Here is a 12,851-nt window from a genome sequence, read left to right as displayed (position 1 = left end):
ATTACAAGCAAATAATTGAGGAACATTCAGCGTTACGTGCTACTCCGTGATGAAGATTTGACGCAGGAGAGGACATTGGCACTTTAGGAAATCATAAACTGAATCCTAATTTCTGCTTGACACTTCTCCTCACAAGAGAGTTCTAATGAAGGTGCGTACCCACGACTCATCGCTTTACTTATGCTACTTGAATTGCGATTTCCTATCGGAAAGGTCACAGTATATATCAATCGACGGAAAATCATGGAGTAAAACAGCTGTAATACCCGGTGATCCGCATGGAATTGTTATAGGAGCTCTGCTATTCCTAATCTACATAAACGATTTAGGACACAATATAAACAGCCCTCTTAGACTGTTTGCAGATAATGCTGTCACTTACCCTCTAGTAAAGTTTTCATAAGACCAAAAGCAATTGCAAAATGAGTTACACACGATGTCTATATGGTGCTAAAAGTGACAATCAACTGTAAATAAAGAAACTGTGAGGTCATCAGCAGGTGTACGAAAATAAATCGGTTACATTTCGGCTACACGAGGAAGCACAAAAATGTAATGGCTGCCAGTTCGACTAAATATCGAGGAATTCAATTAAGAAAAAGTTAAATTGGAAAGCTCGCTTGGATAATGCTATGGGGAAAGCGAAGCACAGAATGAGATTTTCTGTAAGAACACTTAGAATTAAGCAGTAGGTTTACCGAAGACAGTGCCTACACTAATCTCGTCGATTCTCTTCTGGAGTATTATCGGGGTATATGGGAGAACTTGCCACTATGACAAGCGAGTTAGGATGGGAACCGTTAAAACAAAGGCGTTTTTCGTTGAGGCAAAGTTTCTGTCACCGACTTTCTCCTCTGATTGGGAAAATATTTTATTGTCCCTCCCTACAAATTGAGAAATGATCATTGTAATAAGACAGAGAAATCAGAGCTCATACAGAAAGACTTAAGCGTTCATTTTTCGCACGCGCTCTTAAGAGACTGGAACAGTACATAAATAGTCTGAAAGTGGTTCGAAAACAGTCTGGCAGCCACTTAAGTGTGAACTGCAGCGTAGTGATGGAGATGGAGATTTCATGCGAGTTAGTGAAAGTTATTCGTCAATAACGTTTAGTATTTACGTAAATTTTGTTTTATTGTAACTTGCGGGCGTTTTATCTAAATTTTCCAAATTCCTTAAATCCAATAATCTCAATTTTTTGAGTGTTATTCATTGGAAAAGGCATTTAGGAATGAGGATTCTATACGAACTGTGAAAAATGGAAACAGCAACCAAACTTTAATGCTATCTGTTTCATTTCTTGTATATTCATTATGAAAGACCAGTGTCAATAACGATCATCTTCCCTATTATCATAGGTAAATGAACAACAAAACATGACTACTTTTCAATAAGTAGTATCATTTTTCTGTAGAAAGGTAGCGGTCAGTATTACTATATATTCCATTGTATTTTGATGTTTACAGCTTGAATTTTTTGCTATTTTTCCCTACATATACGCTCTTGAGAAAAAAATTCAAGTACGTTTTTCTTAAAACAAGAAACTATTCATGGATGAGCTTGGTCGACATGGAGTTATGATTTCAGATTGGGACGTTGTTGGGAGAGTTTAAATTTACTTCATTAACAACGGCGCATCTGAAATAATTCTTTACTGTGTTTCCGGATTGTCACTACACTACATAAATATGAAAGGTCTCACAACACCAAACGTGGCAGTAAAACTCCTCGAGAGATCTAGTCGCCAGAACTAAACCCATTATTTTGAGAATGAGGACTGACGCTTTATGAATTTATCTGGTATTTTTCGTCTAATAACGATGTAATGCTTAAAATTAACAGTCGTTGTTTTACCATTGAACACCCCCCCCCCTTTTGTAACTTATCCAACATTTACACTGATGCCGAAATGTTATGGGTGTAACGAACTAATAGGATTCCACAAAGCTCGGATTTTCGCCTAGCTACATTTCATTCCTTAGAAATGTATAAATAACAACTAGTTTTTTATCCAAGGTTGAGCCTGCATACATGTATTCCTTGCCAGCGACTTCATATCTTACCTTGGATTCAGCTGCCCGTGATGTGCTTGTTAGTTTCTAGAGTCTGTGACGTTTTTCTTCCGAGTGCACTGATCTGCATTGTGGTGACACGTTCCGGATAGTCCGAAGTCAATTGTGCTGCTGGTAATCTGCTCCATTTCTTCACGACAGTTTCACTTTTCTTCCTTCCATTGAATCTGACTGATCGACTTATGTTTTTGTTTGATGGATAGTGACAACAGTAACTGACTGTTGTTTCAAGAAAAAAGACTGTCGCTGGTAACTGATTCTCCGCTGTTTTACGCCATGCAACTCCAGAGAGGACGTTAAATCTGCCTGTGGTATCCAGCGGTGTATCGTTATCTTTGGCCCGAAACAAGCTGATAAAATTATTGGTTCGCTGCCGTGCTCATTCTTGCTACCTGTTTGGCGCAATGAACAACACAAATATAAAGCAGACTGGACTTCACACTTTTTAGCGTATTCGAAAACAGGTAAATACAGGAAATGAAATAATATCAACTGGTAGTTTTCGAACGTTTTTACATGTCATCCTTTCTCATACCGCCAACTAGTACTATGGGTATTTTACTCCCTTAGTATTTTTATGCAAATTATGAAGCTCGTACGTACCAAATATGGCTGAAACCGCTCCAGGCGTACCTCAGCTATGATTTGCTATCACAGCTTTTCAACCCCTGAATGGCGGAGTAACCGAAGACAACCATCGACTTAAATTAAATGAATTCGCATTTGAGAATGAGGACAACCTGCAGCTGTAGAATGGAATGACGACAAGGAATATCTGTGCCGGATCGTGACTCCAACCCGGACTTCCCGCTTTTCACGAGCGGTCGCCTTATGATTTGGCTATCCGTGCACTACTCACGGCCAGATACAAGCTTCCATATGCCGTGCGTTTTCTACCTGTACTCGTACGTATATTACGTATATTCCCGTACAGGTCAGACGTTGTACTTGAAAGTCGCTTGTTCGGTTCGGCAGATAATTACGATATTGCAGTTCCTGTGTTATTCTAATTACGGTGCGAAATTCCTTAACACAGGCACGGTAGTATCGTAACCATCGACTTGGTGTAATTGAGGATATGAGATTCATCCATTGATCCAAAGTCTAATTTCGATGACGCTTGTTCCACTGGGATCGTAACTGACGATGTTGGGTCAACATGGAATCCCGTAAGGGCCGTCTGCTGCAGAACCTCATGATCAGCGATATGCCTCCAAGAACATTGTACTCTGTTGTCAAATCTGCCTCAGATCGTCATCTAGTCCACTTTACAGGGCGGGCGATCCTGCGACGTCCATGGTCTCTGATGAGTTGTGGACGTTGAACACCATGTCACCTACTCGTGGTTTCAGCACCCTTCCAACCACTTTCCATAGATACTCTCGGATGGCAGGTCATGAACAGCAGACCAATTTCACCATTTTCGATATCCTCGGTTCCAAGCGCTGTGCCATAATAATCTGTCAATCTGTTTATGATGGTGGATTTCCCCACATTTGCGGCCCGTATCATTGCTAAAGTGTTTTCTCATTCGTCTGTATTCCGATTACTTGCAATGACGGGAAAAATCGCAATACTTATAAATAAGAATAAGATTACAATTTAACGTAAGAGCGTGGTAAGCCACTGCAAATGTGACATACTGATACATTAATAACCGGTGTAGCCGCCAGAATGTTGAATGCGAACGTGCATCGTGTTGGACATGTTCCGTAGGTCAGTTTGTGGAATAGAGTTCTATGCCTATAGCGCTTGGTCAGTCAATACAGGGGCGGTTAATGCTGTTTGTGGGTGACGCTGGAGGTCTGATCCGATGATGTCCCATGTGTGTTCGATTGTATACAATCTGGTGATCGCGCAGGCCAAGGCAACATGTCAATACTCTTGTAGAACATGTTGGGTTGCAACAGCGGTACGTGAGAAAGCCTCGTCCTGTTACTAAACACCCCATTACTGGTTTTCATGAATGGCAGCACAACAGGTCGAACCTCCAGAACGGAGCCCAGTTTTCAGTCAGCAAGTGTGATATAATCACGACAGGGACTTCTGCTGTCATACCGTATCGCCCCCACCCCCGAAAATAACTCCATGTGTAGGCCCCGTGTGTCTAGCATGCAGACAGGCTGGTTGCAGGCCCTCAGCTGGACTCCTTAAACCAACAGACGGCCATCACTGGCACCGAGGCAGAACAAGCTTTCAGCAGAAAACACAATAGACCTCCACTCTGCCCTTCAATAATCTCTCGCTTGACACCACAGAAGTTGCAAATGGTGGTGGTTCGGGATCTCTGGAATGCACCCAGCAGGGCGTCAGGCTCGGAGCTGTCTTTTAAGTAACCGATCTGTAAGAGTTTGTGGTGACACTGTGGTACCTACTGCTGCTCAAATTGCTGATGCAGATACAGTATGATGCGACAGAGCCATACATCGCACGTTACGGTCTTCACTCTCGGTAGTGCTACGTGGTCGTCCGGAACCCGGACCTCTTGCGACCATACATTTTCGTGACCACCTCTGCCAGCAATCATGTACAGTGGCTACATTATTTACGTTCTTGCCAAGTTTCACTGCAGTATCGCACAAAGCACATCCAGTTTCTCGGAGCCCTATCACACGACCTCATTCAAACTCAGTGAGGTGCTGACAGTGACGTCTTCACCGCCATAAAGGCATTCTTGACTAACGTCAACTCACTACATCCAATCTCAAAGGTAGACAACGCTCACGTCCGTCACAGAGTGAATTTGAAGTCAACCTGATTTGCATCGTCATAGTGGCGCTACCTACACCACTCTCATGCCACTGGCGCAAAATGTCAATGGCTGACACTACACAGCTGTAGAAACACGCCTGCCGACTTTCTTTTATGTCGCACAACTCCTTCTTGGTGTTGCGATTTTTTCCCGTCAGTGTGTTTTCCTTACCAGTTTACGTGGTCACAACGTTCAGTCTCGTGGCTTGTAGTGGGGTATCGTTTTTCTTTCTCATCCGTGTATGTTCTTTTATGGGTGCGTATCTAAAAAAGCAGTCAGCCTCCGTAGTTTAGTCGTCAGTATGAATGGCTGATAAGCGTAGAGGCGTCGCTCGATTCCCAGTACTGCCAGGGATTTTTCCTTGATGGGTGATATGGTTGGGGATGAACTCGGCCTCGTAAGGCCAACTGAGAAGCTACTTGAGTGAAAAGTAGCGGATCCAGTGGCAGAGGTACCGTCAACGGTCGGAAGAGTGCGTGCTGATTCCAAGCCCCTCCGTACTGCATCCAGTAACGCCACCGGCAGAGGATGACGCGGTGGTCGGTCGGCCAGGATTTGCCTATTAAGCCAGAACGCGGAACCGTGCGACTGCTACGGTCGCAGGTTCGAATCCTGCCTCCGGCATGGATGTGTATGATGTCCTTAGGTTAGTTAGGTTTAAGTAGTTCTAAGTTCTAGGGGACTAATGACCACAGCAGTTGAGTCCCATAGTGCTCAGAGCCATTTGAACCAGAACGCGGAGGTTCTATTGTATTCATTTTCACTTAAAAAGGTAAGCAGAAAGCACAATGAAAGATAATTTATCTACTAGCACAGCAGTTCTCATTTATGTGGCGTCTTGACTCCGAGAAACACATACAAATAAATAAGAAAAAGCTAGTGAATATAGATGTAAGATCAAAAATAAGAGTACTAAAGTGCGAACTAAGAGAGATTCGAAAGTTCCGCTTCTGACTTACCCTCCCTGATGCCGTCAATACACCTGCGCAGTTTCCGGTAACTAAATATTTACTGCAGCAGCAAGAGAAAATCGATCGACCGTCAGACGAAGGGCAACTATTCTTAAATCGGCTGGGCTATTTATAAATCGCCTATCACGAATGAATGGAGATCATCTACTGTCCAGAAGAAAGGTACGTTTCTTTTCGTTATGAAGCCTGAGTTCGTTAATGTGGAACCGATTTAGGCTGGAAAAATATTACTTCTTATTTTGGCTACCAGGCCAAAATCTGGCCCTTATACAGGAACGACATAAGGAAATGTTTCCATATGTAACGGATTAGGAACGGGATGTTGGCAGAAAAGGTGAAGCAAGTGAAAAACGTATAATGTAGATTTTGTTATTAATTGCCGCTTACACAATTTCTTCAATATGAGCACCGGGCACGTCGACGAGGTACTGTACAGAGCCAAGTTTGCACCTGGTGGCAAAAACTGGAACAAACTTTTTCTAGTGTAAATCGGTTCCGTATTAGTTTTTAGTTGCCATACGACATACGACTATTACAGCAACACTGGACCTCCACGGGTAATAGCACTTGGATTATAGCCACCTGGTACCACCAAATCATACAGTGTGCTGTAGCATGTTGGCTAACTATATCGGTTTAAGATGTTATGTATCGTAATCTTAATATGTCAGGTACATGCTCCACGTTTACAGTGAATACAGATGTTTGTTGAAATAAAGCGCTCCAAACGTCAACTGTGTTGCAGTTTTAGTCTTACATCTCCTTCCCACTGTATTGTTAGTCATTGGCAGCTGTATGAAGTATTTATGCTGAGGACAGGACAATTACGTAATAAAATATACGAGTTCGAACGACATGCGTCGTTGTCGACTGGAGTAAAATTGATGCTTCTTGTTCCAGTTGACAACGAGTCATGTCGTCCGAATTCATATATTTTATTGTGGAACCTTCTGACTATGCATAAATACTTAATACACTTGGAGTTATTTGCAACGGAGTAGACATCAATTGTTTGAATCAGATTGTAGCACCACTGGCACTAGGACATTGAATTCGATAAACAAACCATGGACAGCTGGGGAAGAACTCAGACACTTGGACAAGAGGCGACTCAACCCCACGCTCATGGCAAGAAAGTGTGAAATGTGGCTGAGATTTCGCTTCCCGCCCTTGCTTACTACGGCGATAACACTCTAATTTCCAAATTAAAACTGTCCGTTGTTCGTAAGAACACCAGCATAATGTTAAGAGACGTGAACCACAGGAGCGCATTCATCCGACCTAACAACTAGCGCTACCACCAGGTAGGTGAGAGGAGGAGCCTGAGTTTAATGTGGAATGTGAATCACAGGACAACATGGTGCTTTCCACACACACGATGCACTGACGCGGGGGGGGGGGGGGGGAGGAATCCAAATAAATCACCAGTAAGAGAAGCCAAGTATGAAATCCCGAACGTTCCTATTCGCAACCTGACAGTCAATCTTTCCCTCAACGTCATACTTTCCTGCTCAGTTCTTAATTAGCCTACTATGAAAATCACTGGACGCCATATGCAGACAAGGTTGAAAATTTAGATGCATTGTGTAGTGCGACATCCGTGTAGACGATGCAAGGGAATAAATCCTTCTCGTCTATGTGATTCGTCTTTATTGTTCAGCCATTGTCAATGGTAATACGTCATGGGGAAAGTAGGGTAATGTACAATAGGAACAGGGTACAATAAGAATGAAATAGCACTTGAAAATTGTTCAGGCTGAAAAGAAAGAAAGGTAAGATCGCAGTCCGTCCTCTTACTATTCAGCCTACTTATGGAACAAGCAATTGAGGAAAGAATAGAAAGGTTTATAACTGGAACGAAAAAATTATCAGTAATACGACACATTGAAGACATTGCTTACCTCTGCGAAAAAAGAAGCTTAATTACAACAATTGTTGAACGCAACGAACGTCCTCTGAGCACAGAAAATGGATTTAGAGTAAATCAAAGCAAGACGAGATCCTGAGGAAAAGTAGAAATTATATTTCCAGCAACGTGACTTCAAAGTTGCACGTCTTACAGTAGAAGTGATGGCTACAATTTCGCTTCCCGGAAACAAATTAACCATTGGTGGAAGAAGGAAAGAGGGCATCAGAAGCAGACTAATAAAGGAAATGAGACCGTTCGTTGCCACATTAGTCTACTGTTATCAATCACAGGCCTTTAATTTGAGAGATAGATTTCCGTAAACGCATTTCTGGAGCACAGTATCTTTGTAAGTGAACCAAGTGAGTTAGCAATACCGAACCAGAGGAGAACAAAATTGTCCTGATGTAGGGAATTAAAAAAACATACTTAAAATTTAGTGGATTCTTAAGACAAGAAAGGAGTTTCCCCGCAGAATCGGCTGGGAGAGAACTATGTGGAAAGCACTGACTACAAGCAGAGACAGGGTAGTAGGACATGACATTACAAGACATCAAGTAATAACTATGACAACACTAATTGGTGGCTTCCAGACCAAAAATTCTAGGGGAAGATAGATATTGCAATACAAATAACAAGTAGCTGGGGACATAAGGTGTCTTATGTGAAGACTTGAACACAGGAGAGGAAATACATTTCCATTTTTGCCGCGAGACAAAGCGATTCCCATATTCAGTAATCGCTGCTGTGTCACTGGACATAAATGACACAGAATCATGTGAATGAAATGTATTATCACTGCTGAACTCAGTAAATAGAATTACTAAGGTAACAAGCTGTATTGACACACACCTCTGTTAATGAGGTCGTACGGCGTGTCAAGTTCATTAAGGAAATTAACAAAACGTGCTACATTGTTTGTTTATCCCATATCATGTGTACACCCAACTCTAATTGAGAGAATGGCACATTACCGTCTTTTTTAGCATTAATTTATTTCCCATTTAGATAACAATAAAAATATGGCTCACAGTGTCATGTAAGGATTATATTCTACGAAAATAATGTAAATCGGTTACATTACATCATTTAAAAGTCTGTAATTTGCTTTTGAACCGTCTTATATTTTCTTACTACGTATAAATACGTTCAAATTTGTAGACACTGATTTCATATTTACGTTATAATTTACATAGGCAATATGTAAACTATCGTGCTAACCGTCTTTCATGAGAGTTTAAAAACCTACAGTAAGAAACACTCGCATCTATGGAGACAAACTGTTTTTACCAAATGAAGCACGTCTTTGCTGTATTTCTTAAATCGGGGCAATGCGAAGATAAACACAAAAATTAGCTCTTGAAAACAAAATCATGTGTTACGAAGACAGCTTTCATATCTCATTACCCAAGAAGTAAGTGAAAAAGCTAAAAAAGTAAAAACAATACAGAATCCGACAATGCAGCAGTTCATGCCTAATATATATAATGGGATAATAATTTTTAATAAATAGTTCCTTACCATGGTTATATTAATTTCAAAACCCTGTCAGGCATGAGCACAAGGATAAAAAACACAGAATCTGACTATAGTAGGCTTCTAAGAGGAACAAATTCCTTCACCCAAACCACGATATTCGCTTAAACTCTTATTCACTGGTTTTGTAAAAGAACTAGCTTTACAGTATACTGTGCCACCTGCAAGATATTTCCTGGAAACATGAGATCTACAGTGAGTCTAATATCGAAGTCTCCGTTTAACGCATAATGAAACGTTACAATTCGATTCACGTGTGTATGTAGAATTTCCACATCTGATGGAAAATGCGTAAGGATGGCGAAATGATGGAGTGAAATTTGTTTCGTGTATGAAGTTGGTAAAACCAAATAGTGGTTTGCGACAAAAATACCACTGATTTCACCTGTTAAAATACATATGTAATGAAAGAATAATATTACACGATGATGTGTTCCTCTAGTTATGAATGAGAACATACGTACTATACAAGGAATTTTCGTCTTTCACTTCTTATGGACTGCAGCACAGTAATTAAAATAAAATGATGAGCACAAGGGATTCTGTTTGTTTGAAGTTTCTTGAAGGCGATTCTTTACGTTGCCAAAACTTTAAAATCCTTGTACTGCGACATATTTCATAATATATTTACATGATACTGATTTCAGTTTCCCATGATTTTCCCGGAACGTTCAACACTGACTTACAATACAGTCATCAAAGCAAATCATGGCACAATGTTCGTTGTTCTCTGCCTATGATCAGTCATTTTACATGAACGTCTTACGCGGACATTTTACTGTCATTATTACTTTACGACATGTTTAGTTTCTCTTTACATATGTAGTGACATATTCCTATACCTTGTTGCAGTAATCCAAGGAATAAATGTGAAATAGTATTACTTAATTTTATCCATTGTGATTAGCTCTCAGGCATGACTCATTTCTCTTAATACCAAAGAACAACAGGTTGCATCTTCAATCTACAAAGTTCGCATAAGATACCCGATTTATTTTAGGTCTTGGAGGCCCTAATCTCGAAAGGTATTGTTGATAACTTCAAGATAAGCATTCAGGCGGGAAATGCTTTGTTTGTCTTAGAATAGAATCACCATATTATCCGAAACTGTGATTTTTTCCTTTCGATATTTCTTGAGTCTAAAATGAATTTTGATGTAATCTAGTGTAAGTATTGTTAGTGAACATTTGTATTATCTGCGTACTGCACAGTATAATTTACAACTAGTATTGATCGTCCTAAATGAAAGTTAGCACAAAAAACTGTGTCGTCGTAATATTATTTATGCTTATGACGTAAGACAGACATTGAAAATAAATAATTAAGGAATTTTAAACACCAGATGGTGTCGGCATTTAAGCAAACGCTTGCACTATCTTTACAGATGATAAATCTGTGGCACACGTAATAGCTGGAAATTTCTTAGTTATTGGATATGCGGAGTAAAAAGCACTAGTCTACAACTTATCTTCATTTTATTTGCGCGTAATACACCCACTCACCCACCCACCCTCACACACACACACACACACACACACACACACACACACACACACACACACACAATTAGAAATCTCCATTACAGTAATGGAAGTAACAAGTATTTTTTAGTAGACATGTAAACTCCACATTCATGTACGGGGTAAGTCCACATGAATATGTGCGCCGTTAGTAATAGTTCAGCCGTGCAAAAACAGAAAAAAAGAACCGTATTTTCACAGAGACTGTATATCTGGTATCTTGATGTATTTACGTCATGGTAACTGTTCATCGTTGCACCTGTTATGTATTCTGTCGATAGTTGATGGTGAAATAAAAAGACACATCGGCATTTATACGCACAAATTTCGAACTCTCGGTAACATCCATTTTGTCTTCCAACACACACATACACGCACGCTCACACACACACTTCAAGAAGAATCGCAGATTTTTTGAAGTATACATCGAAATTTGTGAACATGAAGACTGATGATATATAATGTGAGTCTGCATTGATATTTGTGTGTTTCGAGCCGTCGGTGTTGGCGCGTCGATCGCTTATATTTCTTGCGCTTTAGGTATGTCCTTTTACTATAAATAAGTGGGTACCTGTAACACCAGTATTTGTATTTGTCTCCGTTAACCCAACTACCCAGGCACTGCTACCTCCCCCTTCTTTGCCGAAACCTCCTCTGACGAAAGTAAAGTTCAAAATTTTCAGTCTTGAAGTACCGCACTTCCTCCTAGCTAACGTGGAAATTCCTTAGCCATTGGGAAAATCAGTATAAAGGTTTTCACCATCAATAATAGATGCAATGGCGCAAAAGCTGTCCACATTTCCACAATATGCTGGTGAGTGAGATGCAGCAGTCCCGATTAGACGCGTAGGACTGGGTCGGAAAGCACTGTGGAGTGAGTGGGGCGTCGAAGTGGGAGGGCAGCTACGATTCGCCAGCGGCGCGCACACGTCATCCGCCACGGCGAGGAGCCAGCAACCAGCAGCCAGCGGCGGGTGGGGCAGCAACGGGCAGCGGGCACAGTGTTTACCTGCTGCGGCCGTCCGCTGCTCGGCGTGGCGTGTCGTGGCGTGGTGCGGTGCGGAGCGGCCAGCCGGCTTGGAGTGCAGGGGAGAGCCGAGGTGCGCGCCGACTCGGACCGACAGACACTGAGCGGCGTCGGCGGCGGCGCCCGCGGCAGCGCGCACAGCGCACCGGCGCCGACGCCGACGCCACCGCCGCCGCCTCCGCCACGTGCGCCGTCGGCCGAGTGGGGGCCGCGCCTCCACCGCACACCTCCAGCGCCGTCCCATCGCGTCTGCATAGACCCACCTAGCTCTCGCTCATTAAATTGTTATATTGATCCTTTACCCGATACTACCCGCCCCTTAGGCCCATGACGTCATTACATTCGTGTAAATTACAAATCATAATCCATACATATCACAAAAAATCAACTCATGTGTGTTGTACTACCCCACCGCAGCCGGCCGAAGTGCCCGTGCGGTTCTAGGCGCTGCAGTCTGGAACCACGAGACCGCTACGGTCGCAGGTTCCAATCCTGCCTCGGGCATGGATGTGTGTGATGTCCTTAGGTTAGTTAGGTTTAAGTAGTTCTAAGTTCTAGGGGACTAATGACCTCAGCAGTTGAGTCCCATAGTGCTCAGAGCCATTTGAAACTACCCCACCGCCAAGCCCTCAGGTAATTAACCCGTATCGGTATGTAGATGCCCAAGATCATTTGTTGCGCAAGGATTTTTTATTACCTCTATACTAGGCCCTACAACGGTTCCTGTGAGATCACGGAAGTTAAGCGCTGTCGGGCGTGGTCGGCACTTGGATGGGAGACCATCCGGGCCGCCATGTGCTGTTGCCATTTTTCGGGGTGCACTCAGTATCGTGATGCCAATTCAGTAACTACTCGACCGAATAGTAGCGGCTTCCGGTCAAGAATGCCACCGTAACGACCGGGAGAGAGTATCAGTTGCAAAGCGATTTAGAAAAGATTGCTGTATGGTGTGGCAGGTGGCAGTTGACGCTAAATAACGAAAAGTGTGACACGTATCTAATGTAAGTTCCAAAAGAAATCCGCTGGAATTCGATTACTCCATAAATAGTACAATTCTCAAGGCTCTC

At 42.3% G+C, this 12,851-nt stretch overlaps 1 protein-coding gene across 1 annotated transcript in view; it reads right to left on the bottom strand.

Moving 5' to 3' along the window:
* The window catches only part of LOC126340649 (potassium channel subfamily T member 2), a 1,715,804-nt gene extending 1,703,917 nt beyond the window's left edge, over positions 1-11,887 (bottom strand). The window contains exon 1 of the mRNA XM_050001706.1: positions 11,767-11,887. The gene's annotated coding sequence lies outside the window, so the exon portion shown is untranslated. The remainder of the gene's footprint in view (positions 1-11,766) is intronic.
* Between the last annotated feature and the right edge of the window lie 964 nt (positions 11,888-12,851).

Source organism: Schistocerca gregaria, chromosome 1, assembly GCF_023897955.1.
Source record: "Schistocerca gregaria isolate iqSchGreg1 chromosome 1, iqSchGreg1.2, whole genome shotgun sequence".
Taxonomy (NCBI): domain Eukaryota; kingdom Metazoa; phylum Arthropoda; class Insecta; order Orthoptera; family Acrididae; genus Schistocerca; species Schistocerca gregaria.
The sequence above is the reverse complement of the archived record's forward strand: the minus strand, read 5'-3'. Positions and strand labels throughout refer to the sequence as shown.